Source organism: Strix uralensis, chromosome Z, assembly GCF_047716275.1.
Source record: "Strix uralensis isolate ZFMK-TIS-50842 chromosome Z, bStrUra1, whole genome shotgun sequence".
In the NCBI taxonomy this organism is placed as follows: domain Eukaryota; kingdom Metazoa; phylum Chordata; class Aves; order Strigiformes; family Strigidae; genus Strix; species Strix uralensis.
The window spans coordinates 82,428,569-82,441,314 of NC_134012.1; positions in this window are offsets into that span (position 1 = coordinate 82,428,569).

The following is a 12,746-nucleotide window of genomic DNA, read 5'->3' on the forward strand; positions in this document are numbered from 1 at the left end:
TGTATGGGTGTGTATGTAACTATACAGGCATTCGTAACTTGCAGTTGTGGTCCTGATATTTCACACAACAGAAAAGGCAATAAAAAATAAGGGCTTATTTCACTGCGAGCTTGTTCTGTACTTGCTACCCATGTGCATGTTTGTATCCACATACTTACAGCAAGACAGTTTGATCTGTTTGAGCAAAGCCATCACTTTGCCTGATACCACAGTTATTTCTTTATGGCAAGTCACTCAGTGTGTAGCACTCTCATAGGCATGACAAGTCTCAGTGGACAGCAGTAGTAGTATTATTAGACTGGAAACCTGCCTTCAGAAATATATATATACAGTTATTTCCTGGTAAAACTACCATCAGATGGTATCTGTAATGAAAACCTCTCCCCACATCCATCTTCGTCTGCCAAAGCTGTAAGGATTTTTCCTCTGTTCCCTGACATTTCAAACAGTGATCTGGTCCTCTGATGTTTATGGCTGCACAGTAGTATTTTTCACAGTTGAACTCAGTTTAATATATAAACACATCATTTCCCAAATGGAAGTACAGGTCTTTCAGACACAGCCAAAATTTCCTTATGATGACCCTGACACAAATTCAGCGTCGTGTCTTTACTGGTAAGAAAGTCGTATTTTATCTTGACATATTGATGTCGATAACAGCTCTCAAGGCAGAACCAGAGAGGAGACAAAACACGTTGCCTTCTGAGATCAAGGCCAGGTGGCTCCCATGGCTGTTAAATCCCTGTCCTCCCATTCTCATAGTCAGGGATTGGTGTGGTTATTATCATGCCTGCTTATCTCCCACTTCCCAGCCCACATGACTGAAGTTTAGTGTCTGTTTTTCCCCTGTGACTTTTATTCTGGTATGGGCCAGGGTTTGATGACCAGCATGGGGATGACCCAGAGAGATCAGATACACAGACCCGGGCCAGGGATGGAACCGGCAGGACTCACCAAGAGGCAGGGGCTCACCGCACGGCCCTCAGACTGAGCAATAGCCATGGCTTTCTAGGGTGTCTCATGACTGGAAACATCTTGTTTCTTCAGGAAACAGTATCTGCAAATGAATTTATGAAAGAAAAATGTGACCTGGTAAATTGCTTTTAAAGGGTGCTAGTACCAGTGTAGTCATGCAGTTAGTGTTGGTACTGAGACAATGAGCTCAGAGGGTTTGTCTGCCTTAACTTAGGCACTCCTGAGATGCCAATAAACACTTCCTTTCCTCTGTGCAGGAAATAACACACCATTACGCTCAAAGTCTTCTTTGTGGGCAAAGAAGAAGCATGCCATAGATACAAATAAAGCCAAGAATTTTTTCTTACTATAATGTAAATCTTAACTGTCTAATTCAAGAATCATCATTAGTCTAGATGTTATTATTGCAGGAAAAGGGAGACTAATAATGCAGTTAGAGCACTTCTGCACAGAAAAAGTCTCAATAACAGCAATAATAAAATTGTAATGCGTATTAGTTTCTATACCTTTCCTTGGAGTTAGGTTCACCCTTCCACTGCTCCTCTGGACCTTCAGGAGCTTTGTACTGCTGGAGTGCCAGATTCTTCTTCCTCTCCTGAGATGCACTTGGCATAATTTTTCTATATTTGCCCACACAGTTTTATACCTTTCTTTTTCTTTGCTGGTCTACATCTCCATGTTACACATGTATTTACTATATATGGTACCATTTATGTATGTTAGATATTATGTTTTTGTTCTGTTATCCCCCAAAATCAGTTTTGTCCAGCTCCAGGTCCATATTTCTAAAACTGACCCCCGATGAGTGGTCTGCAGTGGTGAGCATGTGTCCATCTCTTATCACTCCATCCTTTCCCAAATCCTCTGCTGTCGTACCAGGCCTCTATTTCTCTGCCCTACATCATTGTGTCAGTCTTAAATGTCTCATTCAACATAGCATCACTGCTTGCTACTGCCAGCTATATCGAATAATCGTTGTACCATGCAAGGATAAACAAGTAGAACAAATTAGCCATAGACATCTGGTCAGTTAGAGAAATTGCTGTCATGGCTAAACAAAGTAAAAGAGAGCTGTGGGCAGGTCCAGAGACATTCAAACAGAGCACACCTGACAAGCCTCAGTCTTGAGGTCTTGCAAATTTTCTGCAGAGCTTATGGCCTCTTGCTAGAAGAGAGTACTACATTGCAGGGCTACAGGGTTACACAGCAAAACATCTCTGTAAATATGTTTCCATAATCACTCTCTATTAGCAGTACATTCACCCAGCAGTTGAAACATTTCACAGAGTGTCATCTTCCAGGGTGATGTGTGTGCAGGGACTGGGAAAGCTCAGTTTTTATTTTTAAGCTGCTGGGTTGTACTAAAACCCATGCAGTGAATGTCAGTGCTGTGTCTAAGAGGTTAAGCACAGCTCCTATGAACAGAATGACTGTGAGCTAAGACCTCTGCAAGCCATCAAGGTGCTCTCATGGTCTGGGATGTTTGGTGGGCTGCAATACCCCCTGCAGAGCCTCATGCCCTAAGTTTACTCCTTTAGATGTTCTTTGCATTTCCCAGTCATATCTCCTGTACATATTTTAGACCATTGCTTTTGGATAAGTATTTTTTTGTGGCTAAATATAAATATTTTAAGGTCCTTTCATGTTGTTTCATCCCTAGCAAGGACAAATTTAGAAGTTTCTAATTCCAGTGGTTTATCATATGAAAGAAAATTCTATGTCTTACTCAGAAAGTATTAAGTCTTTGTGGAAAAGGATTTTGCAAGATTGTCTGATCAGTATGCTGGTCCAGCATGTTTTGGACTCCTCATTGGAACAGTGTCTGAAAACTAGAGCTGTGTTTGCTGATCTTCCCATTAGACAGCAGCCCTATCCCTGGTGCCAGCCCAGGTACCAGTGATTCACCAGCTCTGGGCTCCCCAGCTGGGACTCTGCCTCCCAGCCCAGCCTGTGGCACTACCAGGCACTGGGAGCTGCTGAGCCTGATGGCCAGGCAATGGGAGAGCAGTGTCCGTGCCCTGAGATGCCCATTGCTGACTTCATGGGGGGATGGTGAAAATGCCTGCTCCATGTCTCTGACCGATTCTGTTCACCTCTTCTGTTCCTGATTTAGCTTGGGGGGGATATGATAGCGTGGGAAAAAGGCAATTAGGAAGGGCATTGCCTGCCCTGGCATCACAAAAATACTAGAGAAAGGGGGACTGCAAATAATCCCCACCTCTACTCGGTCCAGCTCCTATCTGCACTTTTATCAAACGCAGTACCTAAGTGTTCAGCCAGTTGTTTCCATCTTTGAAAAGATGTAATTTTGAAAGATGTAATCATCTTTCAAAAATGTTAAAACAAATTCAAATTCCAGCTGTACTTACAATTAGCTTAAATTGTTCTTTCATACGAAACATATTTAATAGAGGCTGCATTATTTTATACCACATTGGAATTTCAAATTGGCTTGATTTTCTCTCATATTATTCCGTTGCTTTGGATATATTTTATACATAAGCATTTCAGACATACTGAACATTGCTCACTGTTATTGAAAAGACCCTTATAATTAATAACTAAAAGAAAGGAAAAAACCCTTATAAAATATTTAAAGGCTGCAGTTTTCTAATTAGGACACAATATGTGAAAAGACTTCCAAAAAACCCACATTATAACAGAATTGTATGTATTTAAACATAAGTCTTTTAAAAAATAATAAATCTGATATGGTCTCTTTATTCCATCTCAGAAGGCTTTGAAAGGTTTCTCACATGCTATAGTTACTGTCTAAACACATGCTCCCAAAAAACTAATTCAAGAGAGAAAATATAATTTATTACCCCAGAGTAATATGTAATGTGGTGAATCATCTCATCTAAAAGCAGGTGCTTTCTTTGTCATCTTTGTAAGTAGCATTCATTTTCCTGGCATGAGCACAATTTGCAAATTCATCCTGGTCCTCCCAATATTCAGATAACATCATTAGCATATATTTAGCAGTAGTAGACAGTGAGCAGCAGGTACAAATGGCTGGCTGATGAGCTAATAGGCTTTAGGCACTTTTCCAGCTTGTATGATAAGAGAAAAAATACACTACTTCAAAGTCTGCCAGCAGCAAACCAATTAACAGGAAAGAATAATAAAATGACCTAAAAATTCGGCACTGAACTGGGGGCGTAGGTTTACTGACATGTTGCCTGATGTTTAGAATTCTAGTTAAGACAAGAAATTACCACCTGAGTGAAGAGATGTTTCAGCACAATATCATCCCATTCATCCCATTTAAACCTTTTGGGTTTGTTTTTTTTTTTTTTTTTTTTTTTTTCCCCCCAGGGATATTACTAGTCAGTAATAGAAACATAGGCATCTGCTGCCTATCAGCAGTGTGGGTAATAAATATCCAGCAAACCATAGCTGGCAAATACTGCGGTCAACATTAATTGAATATTTTCATCTTAGCAAAGGATGTCACTTTCCTAAGGTATGTTGCTAAATAAATGTGCTCAAGAGCTGAGGCAAGTGTGTCCCTACCGTTTGTTTCCTTACAACCTAAAACAGATGTTACCTGCTGCTGAGAGGACAAGAAACCTTTTTCATAAAGCAGGCTTAGCAAGTTGCTCAGTGACACCCAGATCAGCAAGCAATGACACAGGTGTAGAGTCCAATTCAAAATGTGCTGATAATTAACCCTCTACTATCTTAAAAAATACACATCTAGAAGAAAGTGAGAAAGCAGACTGTTGTTGCAGTTGTGTTTTACCCTAATCCAGTCTCATTCCCTAATGGTTGTGACCTGCTGGCCAATAAACCATCTAACGTCCTATAGATTTGTTCAGTCTATGAATTTCGTTTCCACCCCAATGACTGGTGGCAGCAGAAGGAAAACTCTGTGGAGAACAGGTCCTCATGTTCTGCTGCATGCCCATCAGTTGTCCTTCCTAACATCAGTGAAGAAGCAGAGAAATACTGCATGTGAATTTGTTGCTTTGGTAAGAACATTTTGAACATACAAGCCCTCGGGCAGACTGGAAACCTTCTCTCTAGAGGAAATTCTCTGTTGTAAACACCTGAAACTTTGGTCACTGGTTTCAGAAGTAGTTACTGTCTTGGCTAGAACAATGCTAGATCACCACATTTCATATGTGAAATACTGAATATTTTGTTGCTATCATACTGTACTTGGCAGTTCTAATAATTACTTGATAATAAATTTGATACTAATGACTTCATTTTACAGATTTTTTTTCTCTGGAGCCTAAGAGATGATTTTAAAAAGTCTTAGCCCAAGACCTATCTTGAAGAAGGTGAATTGGGAAGGGAGTGAAAAATTGATATAAGTGTTTGCTCTCTTGAGACAGAAAGAGCGGAGGTTAACCTGGTACTGTTAAAATTCATACAACAAGAGATTTTATTTATTATAGATGCAGAAAAAAAGTATTTTTTTTTCTGTTTGCTGTACACAAACACCTGTGAAGAATCAATCTCCAAAGAAATGCGATACTTTAGACACTGCAGAGGTCTGTATCACACCACAACTGGCCAGGCCCACCCTATCCCTCTCTGTGTGCTTATGCAGCAGCCTCAGGCGCCCCACTGGTGACTTGCAAGGTTCACTTTAGTCGTTACACAGAGTTACTCAGGGCCAAAAAGTGGACCAAAGCAGGGACCTAAAAACCATTGGGTTATTTCTTCCCTCAGCAACTCTGTGTGATGCCTGCGGTTAGAAACAAAACACAACTTGGGCAGACAAGGTGAGTAGTCTGAAAATGTGATTCAAACCCCTCTGTGCTCAGTCTCTGCTCAACCTCAACTACATGTAAAAACAGCCTCCCTTCAGCCTGCAAGTTCCCAGATCCTCTTTAATCCACCTGGGATCCATGAAGCAGGATGGGTTCCCCTGGGTCTGCACAGCTTGCACAACACTGACATGTCATCATTCACATTCTCTCTGTTGATTGGGTTGCTTCCTGAGAAGAAAGAAATCTTGCTCTCTACTCACTTTTTTTTCCAGATTATTTCTACCTTCAATTCAAAGACAGTATAAAGCAAAACAAATAACCATCATTTCCAGCTGAACATGAGTTCAAATGCACCTTGTGTTTTGAATTTCATAGAGAGAGGCTCTAGGCTTAGCTGTTAGGTCTTGGGTCTCACCCTTGGCATGTTGGTTTTAGGACTCATTACTGGAGCCATGAACTCTCCTTGCAGAGGAAAGCCTGCAGGGTCAATCATAGGAAATTAAACCCAGTTTAGGGTTTCAGTTTCTGGACACATCACTCGGAGACCAGATGCTTAAAAAAGGTGTGTCAGAGTTCACTTTGCAGGCACTTAAGTGCTCTTTAATCTAGACCTTGTTTTCCTTTAGAAGGCCTCTAGCACAACCATCACAACTCTAAGAAACTCAGGCAGAGAAATGACTGGTTAATCTGTGCTGGTGACTTTTAGATGCACATTAAGTAACGAGCTGCTTGACCCTACAAAGTTCTGAACAACCTTGAGGGAGGTGGAAAGTGCACCTGAAACAGCCTCAAGAACATAAACCTGAAAGGTAGGTGGTTAAGGAGTTAGGCACTTCCAGAATTGAGTGGTGGCTGATGAAGGTATTTTAAGTACATAATTAGGGAATTAGGTGCCTCAGTGCCTCCTTGAATGTGGTCCCAAACATTCTCGTTCTGCAGCTCACTGCAGCAGCCAGCATATTGGCTTCACTGCAATCTGGGACACACCTCTGCTCTGGACTGCTTGGTGTCCATTAGGATCTTGAGACAGGGAAAAAAAAAACCAACCAGGTTATCTTCACTCTTACTCATAGAGATTAGGTTCTGCTCATTGTCAGACTACTTTCAAATTGCAAACCTCTGAGCAGGAATTAAAAATGAGCCAAGTAAGAATTCAAATTCAACACTGAGACATTGTCTTCTTGACAGTTATTCACAAAAGACAAAAAAGTATCCACAAGTAAAATCTTTAAAAAAAGTTTCATGAATGTTTAATGCAAGTTCTAAGAATGCAGCTTGCAAAACTGGAGTAAAAAGTAAATGCGGAAAAGATATATGTATGGTAAATTTATACAAAAATAGAGTTGCTTCAGACAGAACATGCATGACACACCAATAATAAGGAAAAAGTTGAGTCACCTCTACCCACAAACACAACTTTGTCAATTGCTACTGATCACAGACCCTACATGCCAGTTTAATTCTACCAGCCCATTTTTGCCTGTTTGTCTTTGTTAGGCTTGTTCCTCCTCCAGGCAGTGGGGATGGTGACTGCTGTGTTGGAATGCGGTTCAGCCGAGGGTTGTTAGCAGAAGTGTGGCATGGTATGGTGGGAAGAGCAGAAGGCATGTAATGCCTCACAGATGATGTAGTGTATTTGCAGCAGTGCTGAAGACCGTGAAGGCTTGAAGAGCATGTGTTGAATGATAGCTACACTTTTCTCTCCCCTGACTTTTCTGGTTTTGGGATTCCTGTAGATATGCAACTACAGCTCCTATTGGGAATCTGACCTGGTCTAGAGCAATGTTAGTCTCTAATCCCAGTTCAGAAAAGATGTTAAGAGTGAAAAAAGGTGGCCAGATTTGTATAAAACCCAGCATATATAGCAAATTATTTGGGGGCTTCTCTGTGCAGGCATTTTCAGACTAGTTTTCATGTGTCAGCTAGGTGTGGGAATTTAGGTTATTTGAACTCCATAATTCCCTATGCGAACACTGGGCATGCTTGTTCAGAATTAAAGTAAACTTAATTTGATTTGCTTTAATTCATTAGCTGGCTAAATTAAGGTAAATGGAAATAACATGAATCCCAAATGAGTACATGAACATAAAGCTTTAACATGGTTTAACTAATCTACTTTAGACTTAATTTGGACAAATATTTGTGACTCTCCAAGTAGATGACAGAGCCTATAAGGAATGAAGATCCTGTAAGCGTAGTTTAAGGTGCCTGGCTTGTAGAGAGGATGGGTGACTTGTCTTCCTGCACAGTTTGCATAGGCAGTTCCCAGAGACACAAGCAAAAGGACATCTAGAAGCAGCTAGTAAAGGAATGAGTACTGGGGTCATGGGCAGCACAGCTCCCTTGGGAGCCTATGTCCTTCCTACGCAGCTGCAGATGAGTTTTTATAAACTGGGGACCTACAGCCCAGAGTCCTCTTTGGTGGGTGGGCACCTTTAGTGGGTCCTCTTGAAGAACAGGGTAAAGCTCAGCCCTGACAGATGTTGGTGGGACTGCCACTGCCTCCTGCACACTGCACTGGCTGGCAGCGAAGAACCAGCACCCACATGGAGAGGAATCCCAGCTTCTTTGGCCTCAGTGGTTCAGGTGCGTATATCCCAGGAGTAACCATCTGTGATCAGTGCAAGCTAGGTCTCTTGCTTCCCTCATTGCCTCTGAGTGCAGACGAATACTAAGGAAGGTTGTGAGATGACCTTGAAGCACAGTGCTTTGAGCATATACTGTCAGAGGTTCCTCCTCCCAGGGTTGCTCTTGTATTTTACACCAAGCAATAATGGATTTTGAAGAGAAAGTGGCCACAGCTGCCTTCTGTGGGATACTTCATCTTTTGGATAGGCACTCGTGATCTCCAAGTGGTCCAGAGGGAAACCTGCAGCATCCTTCAGCTTCCTTCTCTAGCTGTCAACACACAGCTCCCGTCTGTGCTCAGACTGTGAGGAAAGGCACAATCGTTTCCTCCTTCCTTCCTGTGCTCCTGCCCTAATGAGTTCCAGGAGTTCCAGATAAGCTTTTCTCACCACATCAGTACACTGAGCAATTCTCCAAGGTGCAGAGACTGCCCTTTATCTGGTTATTACTGTGAGCAGTTAAATTTCTTTCCTCCCGACCCCCAGGCACAGGGATGCATATTGCTCAACTGTTTTGGCCAAACACATTCTTTAACTATGGTTCAAAGTGTGAGCAATCAGTTCTTGAACTACAGCACGATTCTTCATCACTGTGTGTGCTGCGGCGGTAAGCTAAGCCTGGAAAATTACCTATTCAAGACACTGCATGACTGAAGTGTCACTGCTTACAACCACCTGGAGGAAAAGACAGGCAGAACCGGACAACAGCTCCAGCTGCTCACCTCTGCAGGGTGATGCATCCGCCACATTTTAATTCAGGGTTTAAGCTGTATCATGACAACTTCAATTTTCCATCTGACTTTCATGTCACTCAAAATTCAGCTTAAAGGCAGCCTGACACAGTTTAGCTTTAATCAAAGCAGAGATCCAGCTGCCTTTCGGCACACAGCTGGTGAATGGATGTTGCTTACAGAACAGCCCAAGCTATCTGAGAGCAATGGCCTGTGCTTATTCAGAAGTGAGTCCCAGGGAGATGGTGGGAAGGGGGAAATAAAGAAAATGCATGCACTAAATTTTTCAAATTAGACTGCTGAAGAAGCTAATTGAGCCTGAGTAGAGACTTCCCTTATTGTCTAGCAATCCGTCATTAGCATATTCGGTCTTGTTTGTATGAATCTAGTGGACAAACTGTTTTTTTTCCTTACAATTCTATGAAGTTAGATCTACCCATTTTAGATGAAAACTGGCACGGACTTGACACAGCAATTGAATCAGCAGCATGGTCCTCAATTTCTTCAATTTAATAACTAGGGTAGTCTTGTCTCCAACATTTCTCTTTCTCAAAGCAAAACAAAGTCACAGAATGTGGCAGAACCCTGACAGGATGGCACTGGAGGCCTCTGACACTTTGTATTTTGCAAGTGATGTTTTGCAACATTGCTAGTGTGTTTGCAACTAGGCCAGAAATTGCCTGAGAAACGAACTGGTGCTTGGGGCTCTCCCCCCTTGCTCACTTTACGAAGCGTTGGGGTGGAGGTGATGGGTATGGTACCCTCCTGAAAGAGAGCCAGCTGAGTACCTCTCAAGGTCAGAGAAGGAACCGACTCCTACAAGTCTTACCTGAGAGCTAGTTATTAAAAATGGAAGGGGAGGGGTACTCTTATAACATTATTTTACTACCTTTATTTTTAATGAAAGAACTGACTCTTGCTTTTTTTCCAAAAGGAAAATCTTAAAAAATATTGTGGGGTGAATCAGTAACAACTGTAAGAAATACAGACACCCTAACTCACTACAAATAAAATTTTGTACTGCCTCACCTAGCTCTTTCATTTTTTATGTATTTATGTTATGCTCCTCATGCGCAGCATTATTTTGTCAGTAAAAACTTAGCTGCTACTGTCAATTATAGGGATCAATATAGAAGAAAGATGGAATCAAAAGTTCCTTATTTTATCTTCTCACAGAATGTTTTCATGCTCCTTGGATATGCCTTTTAAAACTAAAACCAGTAAAAACCCATGTTCCTTCCGAGTCTTTATTTCAAATGATAATGTCATATTCCCTAAAACAGCAGGAGTGGATTTTTATTAAAATTACAGGAAAGAGCTTTTTGATGGGAACCTTCAAGATTCTGTAGGTTAGATTTAACTGTAAATCAGCAAAAAAGGGGAATAGTCTGGACTGAAGGCTACTGGATGGATGGAGGGATGTAATTTTGACTTGCAGAGTCTGAAGTATACTGAAGTTGCATTACTTGTATATATTACACAATTTATGCTTCTATGTATAGCACATATTACACTGCACTGTGTTGCACTGAGAAATTACTTACAAAAGCAGCATCTCAAGACTTAGGAAATGCCAGAAGTAAGGTAACCCACATGACTAATTCAGCTTCCCTGTGAATATGCATCAAAAATGGGCTCCAATTACACAATCACATACGATTTTTCTGGGAAGGCCTTTCTCGTTCCATTAACTGAATGAATGGTACCTGACTGAGATTGCACTGGAGGCTTCTTTTACCTTGGCGCTCCACACAGGACCTCATCCCTTATTTCCCTCATTCTGAAGACTAAGTATTAATTTCCTTAGGAGGGTTTGAGGGTTTTTTTTAAACCTTAATAAAGCAACATCTGAAAATTTGGTTCAAGTTTATATTCACAACATTCCAGCAAAGTGAGTGGGATTTATTATTCCTCTTTTGCAGCTGATAGATTATAAGTGTCCTCTAATCTGTGGTGGTCTACTTAAAGAAATGAATTCCTGATTATTTTTTTCCAGAGAACTTTCATTTTGTAGAATTTTCTCTATTCAAATCAGAATGTCCATAACCTTCAGTGAAAACTGTGAATGCCCAGCACTTTTTTCAGGATAAGCCCTGGGTTTAAACTCAAGCCTGCACAAAATGCAGAGCACACCCTTCATACAAATTACTTATTCTGTGTGACTTATATTGCATAGAAGAAGTCAGGTACAGTCAGGGACAGAGTCGAATTCTCTGGGCACTCTGCAAGCTGAGGGACACCCTTACTTGATCTTCCTGCTGCCTTTCTCACTGTGCAGAGTACAACCGATGCTGCAAAAGAAGTAAGGATTACACATACAACACCCTCCCTGAAAAGACCTTAGTTGACTAGGAGACCATTGTATATTCTGTGCACTGAACCAGGCAGGGAAGTGGTGGTAAACCAGTTATGTCACCATGTATCATGATGTGACTTGATATATTAGTTACGCAGGCAACTTTAATTCTGAAATGTCCTAAAAAAAAGAGATAATAGAAGGTATGGAGCTGTACCAACACTCATGGTGCTGCCTCACAAAACCTGCATTATGGCATTACCTTCAGCCCAGAAACCTACAGTTCATCAACAGAGTTAAACTTTTCAACTGCCATATCAGACCTTTGACTGCGGAGCAAAGAAATAATTTCTAATGGGAGAAACAAAACGTTGACATCCTCACCACGAGAAGAACTTAAGTTACCCATTTTGTGCCTGCTCATTCTGGCTATTTAGTAACAGCAGAAGGACATGGATGCTTTGGAAGACCAAGGTATAATCAGTGACTGGAGGAACAGGCTTTTGTAGTCACAGGGCTTTCTACCCTCACCCTTTTCTGATCTTTGTCCCCATGTGTTCCTCCCTGACCATCTCTGACCTCCACCTTGCTGGAGCTGCGAGGCCCAGCTTCAAACTTGTGTTCCAGGCTGTTGCTTCCCTCCTCCCCTGGCCAGGCTCAAAGAGCAGCCACACCATGACCTACTGACAGCTTCTTTAATCAACTTCGGGTCTGGGAGGTTCAGCACCTCTGGATGAAGGGAAAAACAATTACAGAGAAAGTCTCACTTAGGCACTGCTGACTGAGGTTAGAACCAAGATTGCTTGGAGCAGAGGAGAGCTACAGAAAATTTATCTGTCAAACTTGAGCACATTAGGGCCTGGAGAAACCTTATTTTAATGTGGAAATATTTGGACAAACTTTCATAGGCAGTGCAGCAGGCATATCTAAGGATGCAAAAGGCAACAAGTCTGCCAAATTTCAAGTTCCAAAGTATGAAAGAACTAAAGCTTTCTAGACAAACTGTTTAGAGAATTTAAGAGGAAAAACACTTTTTTATTTTTATGATCTCCTTCTGAGAAATAGCTGAACAACTTTCATTTAAGTTTCCTAGAAGAATTCAGGCCGGAGCAGACAACTAGCATGGAAGATGTTAGCTGGAATAGCAAAGGTCTGGCAAAACAATAAGGTACTCCAAGCAGGCTCTTGTAATTCACCAAAAAGATACCTGTGCTTCACCATGATGTAGGCATTTGCAGTGCAGGCAGTTGATTAATATTTCCTAAAAACTTACCAATTTTATATGCAACATTTTCAATTTTTGTTTGATTCTGTTGGCACTTGTCTTGAATGTTTCATCACCACGATTTTCCTACTGATCACTCTAAACTGGGTCTTACAACACTTCAAAATC